This window comes from Vicugna pacos, chromosome 5, assembly GCF_048564905.1.
Source record: "Vicugna pacos chromosome 5, VicPac4, whole genome shotgun sequence".
NCBI classification, from domain to species: domain Eukaryota; kingdom Metazoa; phylum Chordata; class Mammalia; order Artiodactyla; family Camelidae; genus Vicugna; species Vicugna pacos.
In genome coordinates, this window is record NC_132991.1 from 84735136 (window position 1) to 84748601 (window position 13466).

At 46.7% G+C, this 13466-nt stretch overlaps 1 protein-coding gene and 1 pseudogene across 1 annotated transcript in view; one reads left to right on the forward strand and one right to left on the reverse strand.

Moving 5' to 3' along the window:
- Positions 1–13466, reverse strand: part of DOCK10 (dedicator of cytokinesis 10) — a 242080-nt gene that overhangs the window by 190189 nt on the left and 38425 nt on the right. The window lies entirely within an intron of this gene.
- On the forward strand, positions 7414–7587 carry LOC140696678 (COMM domain-containing protein 6 pseudogene; annotated as a pseudogene).

Sequence of the window (13466 nt, forward strand, 5' to 3'; positions counted from 1 at the left end):
CCTTGGGGCTCCCCAGATGGTCAGGGTCCTCCACCGCCCACCCACTCCCATACTGCATGACCTAGGATGCTCCAATCAGTCCCTTGGGTTCATCTGCTTATGACTGAATGGCTTGAATGCAGCAAGACTCTGACTGGGGACGCTTAAACATTCCACCAGCTCCAGTCGGCAGCAGGAGGGGGATGACCTTCAGTCATACCCCAGGGGCTTGGCAGGGAAGAGGCAGCTTGCATCCCAGACTCCTTGCTAGCCACCTCTCGCTAAATCTGGCTAAACCTCTGGGGTGCCTTCTGGAGTCAGATGTTTTGGCAGATGCCACAGTCTTTGGGGAAACAAATGATGCGCTTTCTAGCTATTAGAGGCCTGTATTCATCGATTCCCCGTTCTGCCTCTAAGGAATTCATCCCTATTACTGATGGGCTGCTGAGGGACTCCCCGCGTTTTCTCTCTCTCTCTTCTCTTTCAACTTCCATCATCAAGGGAATCTCCAAGAATTATTAGTTTCCTGGGAATTCAGTGCCACAGCCGCCGAATGGACAGCAGACTGAAAGGATGAACACTGGAGAGTAACAGCTGGACATGCAATCCAACGTTTTCTTATGAGAAATTTCAAACATGCAGCAGAGGCAAGACAGGGACCAGTTCTGAGCTCTAAGTTTGAAATAGTAAATTGATGTGGGGATGCGGTGCGATTGAGGAGGAGATAAGGCCCCTTTCCCCCCTGTATTTGTCAAATAGGCTGATACCCAGAAAATCTTAAAAGAGGAAGAATAAACTCCCCACAGGTGTCTGCTATTGTCTTTGAAGTATTAATAAAATGAATCATTAATTTGGCCTTCAAGCATCTGAAAGCTGCTGCTGGTAACAGTATGTTGCCTTATAAAACAAACACAAGCTCGGATGAAAATATGGTAATTGAGAAACAGTACGTACATGTGTTTCTTTCCCTCCTTCCCAAAGTCCAAGTGAAATGACAACAAAACAATATAAAAGGGACTATATTAGTTACAGGGAGAAAGTGGGGGGAGATCTTTGAGCAGATGAGAGGAGAGTTTTTAGGAAGTTTTTCTGAAAGAAGAAAGGTAAATATGATCACATTGATCAATAACCAAACATGAAGGATGAGCAACAACGTGGAGGAGGCTGCGGACGGACGAGCCACTGTTCTCAACAGAGCCTTGGGGGGAGGGGGGCTCCAAGCCTGAGGAAAGCAGGCACCGGGCGTGAGAAAGTACCCAATGGACCCCAACATCCCCCCAACCCCACCCCAGCAGACAGAACTATAGAGCACCTGACAACAGCTCCCTGCAGAAGAGCAAATGCTTCCACAATATGTCACGCAGGGGTCAGCATCTCAGAGAAACGCCCTCGTTTATTCTGGCCTTGGCTGGTGAAGGCGGGCGTGAGCCTGAGAGCCATCAGTCGGATGTCAGTCTAAACAAGTAAAGAAGGGGGGCTCGCAATAGCCAAGACATGGAAGCAACCTGTGTGTCTATCGACAGCTGACTAGAGAAAGAAGATGTGGTGTATATACACAGTGGAATCCTACTCAGTCATAAAACAGAATGAAATACTGCCATTTGCAGCAACATGAATGGACCTAGAGATTATCATACTAAGTGAAGTAAATCAGACAGAGAAAGACAAATATCACATGATTATCACTTATAGGTGGAATCTAAAAAAAAAATACAAATGAACTTACTTACAAAACAGAAATGGACTCACAGACATAGAAAACAAATTATGGTTACCAAGGGGGGTGGAGGGCAGGGATAAGTTAGGAGTTTGGGATTAGCAGATGCAAACTACTATATATAAAATGAACAAACAAGGTCCCATGGTACAGCTCAGGGAACTATATTCAAAATCTTATAATAACCTAAAATGAAAAAGGATATGAAAAAAAATATATATATATATATGTATACTGAATCACTATGCTGTACACCAGAAACTAACACAACATTGTAAATCAACTCTACTTCAATAAAAAAAAAAAAGAGGGGGCATCAAGGACTCTTCTTCCTGTTTCTGGAGACAGAAGGCAGAGCAGTCTGGCTACCCAAACTACGGAGGTCCCTCCTTATATTTGGATTTATTTATAGAGGTACTGACAATAGATGTACTGAACAACATGGTCCGAGTCTAACCAGATCCTCGTCCCGACGGCAGCCTGGAGGGAGAGGCGGCGGCAGAGTGCAGCAGAAAGGCTCACAGTGAGCCGCAGAGTCAGACAGACGCCTGCTCAATCGAGGCTCTGCTGCCGATCAGCTGTGTGATCCTGAGCAAGCGTTTCACCTCTCTGAGCCTCCATAGAATCGGCTGTAACATGCAGATAATCCTTTACACCTGACAGGATATCGGTGGGAGGAGAGTACCTGAAAAGACCAACAGAGAGCCGGGCCCATAATAATAATCATTCGATGAGCAAGCCTCTGCTGAAGGTAAGGGCGGAAACTTGGTCTCCTCCCTTCAGCCTCGGGGCTCAGCACAGACATGGTACTGCCCCAGAGAAGCCCCCTGGACAGGCCTCGCCTGCCTCACAGCACCGAACCTCAGTCCTTACTACTGCACCCTGGGGGTTTCTTTCTTAACACACAAGCTGAAGTTACATTTAGATGGGCTTTTTAAAACAAATTTAATTAAAAAAATTTTTAATGGAGGTACTGGGATTTGAACCTAGGACCTAGCACATGCTAAGCATGCACCCTGCCACTGAACTGTACCCCTGCCCCACCCTGGACTTCATTTTTAAGTGACGTCTTCCCCTGTCTATAAGAGCTGACGTTGTGCAGACTTGATTCATGCCCGCCATGTAGTCAACGCTTAGTGAACAGTAATAAAAACAATAATGGTACTTATAATAAAGCAAGCCCTTTCCTGGTGCTTACTCTGGGCCGGGCACAGTTCTACTCAATATTTATCATTTGTGTGCATCTCCATCTATGAGGTCGTGCTCTGATCATGCCCATTTTACAGCAGAAGAAACTGAGGCACCAAGAAGTTAGGTGAGTCGCTCCTAGACTCACAGGCAGTAAGTGGCAGCACCAGAATTTGAATTTAGCCACTCTGGCTACAGGATCTGAGCTTTTAAAAACCAACTCTGAAAGCCAAACGTGTGCCAAGCAAACCCTGTATCTTCCAAAGGTGGATTTATACCAGAAAAATATTTGGCACATGGCAGAGTGTAGTGAGGCAACCTTACAACATCCCCTTTGAGAGCTTGTCTGCCCATCACACGAAAATCTGAGATGTTTCCTTGGATCACAGTCATGGAAGGCAGCTAGCAGTGTTAGCACTTTGTTTTAGGTGACGATTGAAACTGCATTTTGATGGGAATTTAAAACAGCTGAAAACAATGAATTCGATAAGAGAATTTTTAAAAAATGTGTTTACTGTGTGAAGTGTTCATTGGCAGAAGGGACTCTCCTATCTACCTTGGATCTAAAACATATGGTTGGAGTGTGGAATCATGACTGGCTTCCTTCGTAACTCCTTGGCCCAGCATCTGTCCTTACAGGACAAGGGTGCTGGTTAACACCGAAATGCCCCCAGAAAAGAGGCTACTTTGGGTTCAACAGGAATGAGGCAGTCACCCTAGGACACTCTTGCAGCCTGGACATGGCTCCAAGTGGAAGCCCCCGCCACTTGCTCTCAAATCTGTTGGAAGCTGACAGTCTAAACACATCGCTGCTGCACGAGGAACGAGCCACCCGCTTCTCCGGACCAGTGTGAGAATTTGGCGGGGACTGCGAGGCTGGTGGGAGTGGAAGTGCCTCCCAGCGCCATCCCGTGCAGAGACACGGGACGGAAAGAACCCGGAGACCCAGGCAGAGGGCAGGACCCTCCCTCTACTTACTTAAGCTACAGCAGTCTCTACATGGGAACGCAGTGATTTGTGGAATCAATCAATCAATTCGTAATACAAATAGACTCCTCTTCTCCCCGCCTCCCCCCCTCCTCCTGTCTGAATCCTGCTGGGCTTCTTTGTAACCTCTCCAGAGGCTCAGCAATTGTTCCCCAGTGAAAGTGATCCTGGAGGAGAACCCTCGTAGATGAAAGGCAACGGGGGACTGAACCCCAGGCTGCATGAAACCAGGTCACGGACTCGGCCGTTTTCCAGGCCAAGGATTCGTGGCAATCTTTTCACTTGTCTGTTTCCAGATGGGTAAGTCCCCTCAGGTCTATAAACTCAATTAAATGGATAGGAGGGAGCTGATCAGTGCTTCTTAAGCTAAAAAGTGGAAAACACAACCCGGCCGAGCGTTTCTCCCTGAGGCCCTGCTGCTCTTTATCAACTTGCATCTTTGCCTCTCCTGGTGCTACTTTTACTCCAGAGCTCGGGACTTCAGTCTATTTTGATAGCAACCCATGACCTCTTTTATCCCCCATCTGTGATCTGTAGAGGTCCCTCCTTTCAGCGTCTCTCTCTTCATTTTCGCTTAATTAGAGTGGCCGCCTCTTTACAAGCATCTTTCCCACTTGCTGCCATGGACTGAATTGCACAATTAATCCTTTCGGAAACAGGCACACTGTTCTTTAAAAACTCCAGGTGCTGTTGCCAAGCCCTTCCCTATCTTCATGTCCGTCCCTTTGGCAGCGGTGCAGCCTCAAAGCAGATTACTCTTTGGCTGGCACATTCAGAGGCATCAGAAAACTACCCTTCACTGCCGTCTAGGGCGACATCCTCATCGGCAGCTTCCTGCAGAGCCTGTGGATAACGTCAATGTTCCATTAATATCATACCTTACACCGGTCAGGCTTCTATGTCCGACTGGACCGTTCTCAGGTCAGAATAAGTCTTACTCTTGGCAGAAGGCAGTATAGTGAGTGTAGCGGATGGGCCAAGGCTCAGGAAGCAGGTTGACAAGCTTGTTTGTCCCTGTGGAAATGCTTGCCACCTTTGTGACTTGAAGCAAAATGTTCAAGACTCGGTTTCTTCATCTGTTACGTGAATGAATGCTCATGAGGATCCAACAGCCACGGCGGTGCCTGGCACCAGGTCAGACACATGGTACGCATTCAATACAAGTGAGCTAGTTGTACCTGGAAGAGAGAAGATCTAAGGGCTTTCAGACATGGCTTGCTTTCTCCCTTTACAAGTGGTATCGTTAAAAAAAATCTTCTGACTCCTCCTGCCGGAGGGTCACACAATGTTCCCTGAGTGACGGAGGGATGGGCGTGCTGGCATGCATCCTCCATGCTTTGAAGTTAGCTCCCATGGTAATGTGAGACAAGCCCCATAGCCCCGCCCCGGTCCTTTTCCATGAGTAAACACATCTGAAATAATATAATAAGACCTCACGTACCCAAAGGGCACTCATTTTGCAACCTCAACTATTCTGATCACAGCCAAGTCCTGGGAAGCCACAGAAGCAACTTTCTGCTGGGCCAGACGGAGGCAGCACCCGATTCATTCATCTGTGAAGCTTATGGGAGCGACCTACACAAGGGGGCTTCGTACCTTCATTATCCATAGCCCCTTTCCGCAAGATTCTAAAGAACTTGCTGAAAACTAAACTGGCAGGGGCCTTCAGCCAGAAGCAGTGTAATTCTGACTGGCCCCGGGGCCGGTGGGAAGAGACAACAGCCGCTTGGAACCAGAAGACTGACCCTGCTCAGAGTCCCCTCCCCTCTTCAAAGGGTCGTGGTGGTCCCAGCAGCTCAGCCAGCCTGCTGAGACTCTCACGCCGCCAGAATGGGTTGCGGACTGTGTCCCTGGGGCAGGGATGAGGGTTCAGGATTCTAGCCTGGCACCTAGGACGGGATTCAGAGTTTGAGTTCTCCAAACCTTATTTCCCTCAATTGCACAACGGAACTAAGATAACTTTGCAGAGTTATCATAACAAAAGCCACGCGATGTAAAAAGCATTGGCATAAATGGTACAGTTCATCATTCTTTCACTGTCTTATTAATAAAACTGTTATGATTATTACCATTATCATTCTGAGGACGTGCCAAAGAGTGTAAGTTACAGTCCTGCAAGTCAAAGCGCAAAGCAGGAATGTGTACAGTCCCAGGTACCCAGCACCCCAATGAAAGAGAGAGCGCCTTGGGACCGGAATGAACTGGCAAGGTCGAGAGTGAGGTGAGGCAGAAAGAGTCACTGGCTCCTTTCCACCAGCCATGGAGCCCAGGGTTCATGCCTGGGTCAGACTGACTTACAGGTATGAGGCTCCCTCCACCTCCGAAGGAACGGCGAGACACAGTCTAACAAAAATAAGGGGCATCAGTATCCACAGTATCTGGGGCTAGTCCACGCTGGCGACCATAAACGTCATGAAGGTCTTAAATCATACAGCGTCGCAGCCCAGGACAGTGATGGGAGGGCCCAGCAGTGACACTGATGCACCAGGGAAAGTCCAATTATGGTCCAGGGGCCAGAGTTTCAAAAGGAAGAGAAGCTAGTGAGACATCCTAGGTAAATTTCCTCCTGCGACTGCTTTTCATGTTTCAAAGTTTATGATTAAATGGGGTCCATCGTGTGATTTTCAAAAGTCGGCTCCGTAAAAAGTATTCTCCACTGGCTATTAGCTGTGCTTTCAGTATTTGTTCTGTCTTACTTTCTGCGTTCCTTTTCTCCCCCTTTTGAATTGTGGCAGGAATTCGCCACCCACGTTCTAACCGTTCCAAGTTAAATCTCCTTGACAATAATCATGAATTGCTTTCCAAACATGAAAATGGCAGGCTTTTAAGCCATTTACAAATGTGCTTTCCGAATCAATTCGAAAGCTGAAAAGGATGGTGAGCAAACCTTACCGCACTGAGCAAATCTCAACTCTACATTCTTTGCCAGCACCTCCCGAAGGGGAGCAGCCGAACCTATCATTTTAGCCTTGGTACAAAGCACCCAAGCTCACGGTGGTGAAAGGAAGAGAGGACCAAGCAAGGTTTAAACCCAGCAGGAGTGGGCGGGGCAGGGCTGTGTGCAAAAGATTAACTTGATAAGATAATGTTCAGCTTCTCTTTAAACCATAAACTGCAGGCTGTGGATGCTTCAAGTCTGCGTTGCTATTATCTCCAGTTTCTGCTGCGGACAAACGAAGCTACCGCAGTCCTGCAGGAGGATCTGTGTCACCTGCTTGCCAGCAGGATGTGGTGGGAAAAGCAGTGGATGGAGTCTGGGCTCTGACCCTAATTGGGACAAGTCTTGTCACTTCTCTCTCTGAATCTAAGTTTTCTGGTCCGTAAGTTGGAGAGTTAGAACAGACGATCTCAGGTTCCTTCTAGGTCTAGGGTCTAAAAGCTCTAACTACAGATCCAGAAAGCAGACTGGGTGGCCCGGGAAGCATCCACCTGAGTGGGTGGTGGGAGCCCTGGACCCCACTAGAGAGGGTTCCAGTGAGCCGCTGCTGGATGATAAAGCCAAGGCCACCAACCAGCTTACAGACTTTCACTGGAAGCTGGGTATGGCTGTGAGCTGGGACAGCTGCAGGTCACTTAAGTATCCTTATGTTGCACTGATGCTCAAAGTGGCAGATGATTCAGGACAAGTAAAGAGAAAGTCCTTTAAAATGGCAATTCCACAGTTTCAGAATTTCTCTTAGTTCAAGGAAATTGCTGCAGTTACTGAAACTGTGTGAAAACAGATTACTTGGTTGATGAATTTCTATCATCATTTTAAAATTATGGACTTCACCTTCTGCACCAAAACTGCTTAAGGATCAAGTGATATTTATTGAATGAAAACTGCACTTTCAGTTTTCCATTTTTTTAAAAATAATAAACAATCACACACACAAAGAAGACCAATGACAGGTATCTGGGCTTTGGGGTGAAGAAGAAGATGGAAGAGCTGTTGCTGGCATCTACCACATTCTCCCTACTAATATTTTTTTAAAAGGTTGCAGTGAATCACAAGCAATGTTGGAAACAAGGCAGAAGCACTCTGAAGAGGCAGGGGGAAGAGGAAAAACTTAGAAATCAAGTAGTGGATGGAGGTCCAACTAAACCCATTTTCTTTCCTTGGTGATGAAGTCATAGCCAAGTCAGAAGCCAGCAGGATTTTCTCCCACTGACTCCTCGCCCCCATCCAACCCAGCAGCCAGACTGGTCACCCCCATGAGCCCTGATGTGTACCCCACAGTGACTGATGGAGCAGGAGCTGGCTGATGGGATGGTAACAGCAAGACTTGGTTGGTTTTTCTTTGGAGGTACAACCATTTTACTGTCCCACAGGCCTGAGTTTGTCACTCTCTGGATTTGTGACCCTGAGCAGATGACTTTTTGAGCTTTGTTTCCATTTCAGTGAAATGGGGGTGATGACAGTATATCTCTACCTGATAGGATGAGAAGGAGTGAATGAGGTGATCCAAATGAAGCACTCAGCACCATGCCCGGGACAGAGTCAAATCCAATAAAGAGGGAAGCACTGGTCATGAGCTCAGCTCAGGGACTTCCAGGGCTGACAGCTACACACCCAGTGGGGCAGTCGTGCCCTCTCCCTCCTGGGTGGCCTCTGCAGTCACGGCAAAACAGAAAACCCCTTCCAGCAGGTCTAGAAGTCGCTGGGCTCCCAGCATTTTAGAAGAAAAGAGTGCAAGACAGAACAGAGGATGTTCATATTTATCCTTTAGGCAAAGTATTGTCATCCTGTTTACTATTCAAGAGCAAAAAGGAACAGGAGGGAGACACATTTCATTAGGAAAGGGAAAGGAAAAGAATCTGAAAAAAAATACACATATGTATGTATATGTTTAATTGAATCGCTTTGCTGTACACCAGAAACTAACATTGTAAATCGACTGCACGTCAGTGAAAAGATAAGGATTGAAAAATGGGCAATCGATTTCCAACTTCCAGTGAGAGTTTCACCAGTTATAAGGTTTTCGTATTTTCTTAAAATTTGGCTTCTATTACTGCTTGTCTGTGAGTCAGCATGAGCAGATGAATGGAAAGGAATGAACAAGTAGCAAACAGACTTACCAAAACCATTCAGAAGCAACTGGTTTTTTCTTGGCTCAGCACCTTGGCACTATTTGCATTATTGTTGCTCTTTTTAAATATTTACTCACAGTCTCCCTACGTTCTCCCCTGGGTGAGAAGCAGGGACCATCTCTGTGTGCTCATCTCTTCCCGAATTTTGCTCCATCCAACCTTCCCCTCCCCTCTACCAGCTCCTTCCCCTCAGCAGCAAAGAAGCTTCTCCCAGGTATCAAACAAAAATACAACCTCTCTCAGCCCAGAACGTTCTATGGCTACTGCACTCTCTCGCCCTCCCCCACAGGCAAGCCACTGGCAAGAATCATCCTAAGACCCTATTTCCTTCCTTCTCCTCCTCCCATTCACTCTTAACCCAGGGTGATCCGCCGGCACACACTTCACTGAATATTCACCAGAGGGTCACAGTCAGCCCTGCCACGGGATCTTTAGATGGAAAGATGGTGACTTAATGGACTTTCTTCTCTGACAAATGTTGGCCTTGAAATACCACTCACAGTATGAAATTTCACGTGTAAATTTTCAAGCTTGCTTGAGCACTGTTACCCCAGTGGAAGGGTTCAGCTTCATGAGGTGTTAAGAGGTCAACTTTCTTTCCTCCCTCCCACCTTTCCTTCCTAAGAAGCATGAAAAGAAGGAAGGAAGGAAGGAAAGGGAAGGAAGACATTCTCTCCATTTAATGACTATTTCCTGAAGGCGAGCTTGAGCCAGGCAACGTCCCAGGCCCGGGGTTAGAGCTGTGAACACGGAGACAGAGCGCTCACCACCGCCCCCCCCAGCCCCAGGGCTTACATCCTGGTGTAGACCTCAAATAAAAGATGATTTCCTCTTAAGCAAAGCTTATCCATAAACACCATAATGGTGGGTTTGGTGGATCCCTTAGATTAAAATGAGCATTGTCTTTCCATGAATTCAGATAAGACAAAAGGGATCCAAATTGGAAGAAGAGTAAAATTGTCACTATGTGCAGATGACACAATACTATACATCGACAACCCTGAAGACTTCACACAAAAACTACTAGCGCTGATGAACGAACCCCACAAGGGAGCAGGATACAAGATTCACATACAGAAATCCATCCATTCCTTTGTACTAACAATGGTATAGTGGAAAAGGAAAGTGAAAAAAAAAATTGCATCACACAAAAAAAACCTTAGGATAAACCTGACCAAGGAGGTGAAAAACTTATACACGGGAAACTATAAAGCATTGATTATGGAAATTAAACATGACTTAAAGAAATGGAGAGCTAGCCCATGCTCTTGGATTGGAAGAATTAACACTGTTAAAATGGCCATACTACCCAAAGCAATCAACAGATTTAATACGATCGCTATCAAATTACTCAGGACAGTTTTCACAAAACTAGAACAAATAATCCTAAAATTTACATGGAATCGTAAATCCAGATAAGAAACCAAAGCCCACAGAAGCGACTTCTCCTGGGTCTCCAACCTGATGTTTGCAACCTGACGACCCCCAGCAGTAAACACGAGAACTTATTTCATTGCATCCAAGGGCTCGGAAAAGCTCAGGGGTGGATTGAAAGCTTTATCACGTGGGATGCGACAGCTTCCCTCAGATGAATGCACCCCGCTAGACGTCACCAGGCGCTGAAGCAGGCACTGGTAAATTGGCAAGTGACCTTCAATGAGAAAACTACAGTCTATCGAAGAGTAAGAGAAGGTGGCTTTTCACTTCATACCCCTTTTGTGCAAAAATACAGCCAGCCCCAAGGTACAGATTCATAGTGACTCTTCTGAAGCCACAAAAGATATGTCCTATCATTTATAAAACAGCACCGGGACCACTCGAGTCATACACACACGTACACACCCACAAGTACTAGCTTTACACATTTAGGCTTCAGCCTCACCGCTGCAGTTTCTAACAGTTTGTGTGCCTGGATTCTGAAAACACAAAGGGAGAATCATGGCCTCTGGGGGACTCCTGGCATCTGGAAATATATATTCTGTTTATTGCAGTCATTAATGGAATTGTACTTTCAGCGTGTGGAAGACCAAAAGGTAAATGATTTAACAGGGCAAGAAACAAGCCACTTGCTTCCCCCTCTCTTTTTTCTTTTTCTTTCTTATTTATTGTGATAAGAACACTTAACATGAGACCTACCCTGTGTACAGCCAGCATTGTCATCTACAGGCACAATGTTGTACAGCAACTCTCTAGGGCTTACTCATCTTACGGACTTGAACTTGATACCCATTGACTAGCAACCCCCCTTTCCCTTTTCCCCAGCCCACTTAAAAATTTAAAAAAAAACTTAAGTTTTTAGAGCAACCCACCCACTTTTAAACTGTTTTGTTTTGTGCACGTCCTGTCCACAGCTCGTGGAAATAATAGCGCCAATCCTGTGAGGAGGCCCACAGAATTTCAGCAGGGTCACCGTGTCTGGAGGGTGACTTTGCCAAGAGCAGGGGAGGGGGAAGGGAGTGGGAGTGGTGAGTCCACGGGCCAGCCATGGCTTCTGAGACTTTCCTTTGGACCAACGTGCTTCGGAAGAGTGCCCGAGCAATTACTAGAAAGTGGTGTGTTGATTTCGGTATTGAAGGACTTAACCTACTGACTCAGTTTAGTGCTGTTTTTGGTCAACAGTGGGGAGCCAAAGATTATTATGGTTAGTGGAATCTTATCAGGATTTTCAAATAATCATCTTCAGAGTTGTTGGTTAGCTGACAACAGTACAAGTAACAGTAGCCGTGTTGGCGACCTTTCAGGGTATGTGCGTTTACCGACAAGCCTACAGCAGGCAAGAGCAGGTGCTGGGGGGCTCCGGGAAGCTGTGGGCGGGGCTTGGCAGAGGTGCACAACAGTGCACAACAGAGTGCCTGTACGATGGAAGGACAGACGGGAAGCTGATTTGGCCAGGAGAGTTAGATGTGGGTTCCATCGTGAAGGCTGAATAAGTGACGTCTGGGAAGGAAAGGGAGGAAAAGCGTTTCAAACACGAAAAGCCATGCCCCGCCTGACGGCACCCCACTTTTGCAGGATGTACTTCTCCGCCTGATGCTGAAATCTCTTAATACAAGCAGCGCCCCCTGGTGGCCATTGTGAGAAGAGCCCCCAAGTGCAAACACGCATCCTCTTGCCGTATTGCTCTATTAGAAAGACCAAACTGTCACCTTCAGTATTATGTCATCATAGTATCATTGTATCAGCTTTCAGAAAAGCAGGCACTGACCAGGAAGCACCGGAACAGCAACCACGTGCAGAGCTTTCTCGATGAGTCTACGCAGAAGTAAACCCGCTTCTTCCTTGGGGCCCTTTGACAGACGCGAAAGAGAATGACTTCCATTCATTTCTTTGGCCGCAGTGGCTGCGACTTGGTCCACTGTTCAGCTCTCTTTAACTGGGAGTAGACTATGAGCTATGGAAAGTGTTTTAGTGCTTCCTTACACAGTGTGACAACAGCCAGACCACGCCTCTAGGAGTTGGTCACATGCCCAGGCAGACAGACGTCCTCGTCCACGACCACATCCACAGAAGGAAAGAAACCAGCAGATGGCATCCCATTACCCATAGCTCCCAGAAAGGGCCTGGAGCGTTGTTAGCCGCTCGGAACACACTGAAGGTCTGTACGAACTATGTCAGTGTGGCCTGCCTGGGGAAGGGGGAAGGGCAGTAAGAACCTACGAATGACCAGGAAAAAAATTCAGAAGGTGACAAATGCCATCCCTAATGAAGAATGGAAAGGCATTTCAGCAGCTTACGGCTTGGAGTTAGAGCCAAGGAGAGGGTGAGCTGCCTGACGGCGGCGGCGGGCCCCTGCTCCTTCCGCCCTCCCACCAGCAGGCGGGCCTCTGGCAGTGCGACCCCCGCAATTAGAGTCAAAGACCACAATCCCGAAGTCACGCTTTACTGATTTCGCTGACTTCACGTTTAATCAAGTGAAACTTTTGCTCAAAGAGGGCGCATCCAAAGCACAGAAATCCTCTCTATTTTAGTTTCAAATAAAACGTTTTAACTAATCGTAGTCCTCATTCCAAATTTTACAGAGTTGTTCGTATTTCTTTAGCATCCTTGATCCCTAACGACCTTCCTTGTCTGCTGAAATGACAAGAAATGTTGTCTCTTTAAAGTTCTACGATGTGCATTTATCCTGATAAGGTCCATGACTTCCAAGCCACTTTGGGGAGAGAAGCCAGGTTTTGTCACTAGAAATGTTCAAAGGCAACTGGAGTTTTTAGTCTTATATCTGCCCCTTAGATCTAATCCTAACAGAGCGCACTGCTAGATTCCGTTAGTCTGCCCAAAGTAAACAAGAGAATGGTAACACCAAGAAGCTGATAATCATAAAAATGGTGATGACTAACATTCCTTGAACACGTCCTATTTGCTCAGCATTTTCTTATTTAATCTGTGATGTAAGCATATAATGATCTCTTGTAGTGAGTTGACTGTGGCTCTCAAAAAGACATGTCTTGGTGGCAGGAAATAGCTCAGTGGTAGAGCACATGCGTAGCATGCACAAGGTCCTGGGTTCAATTCCCTAGTACCTCCA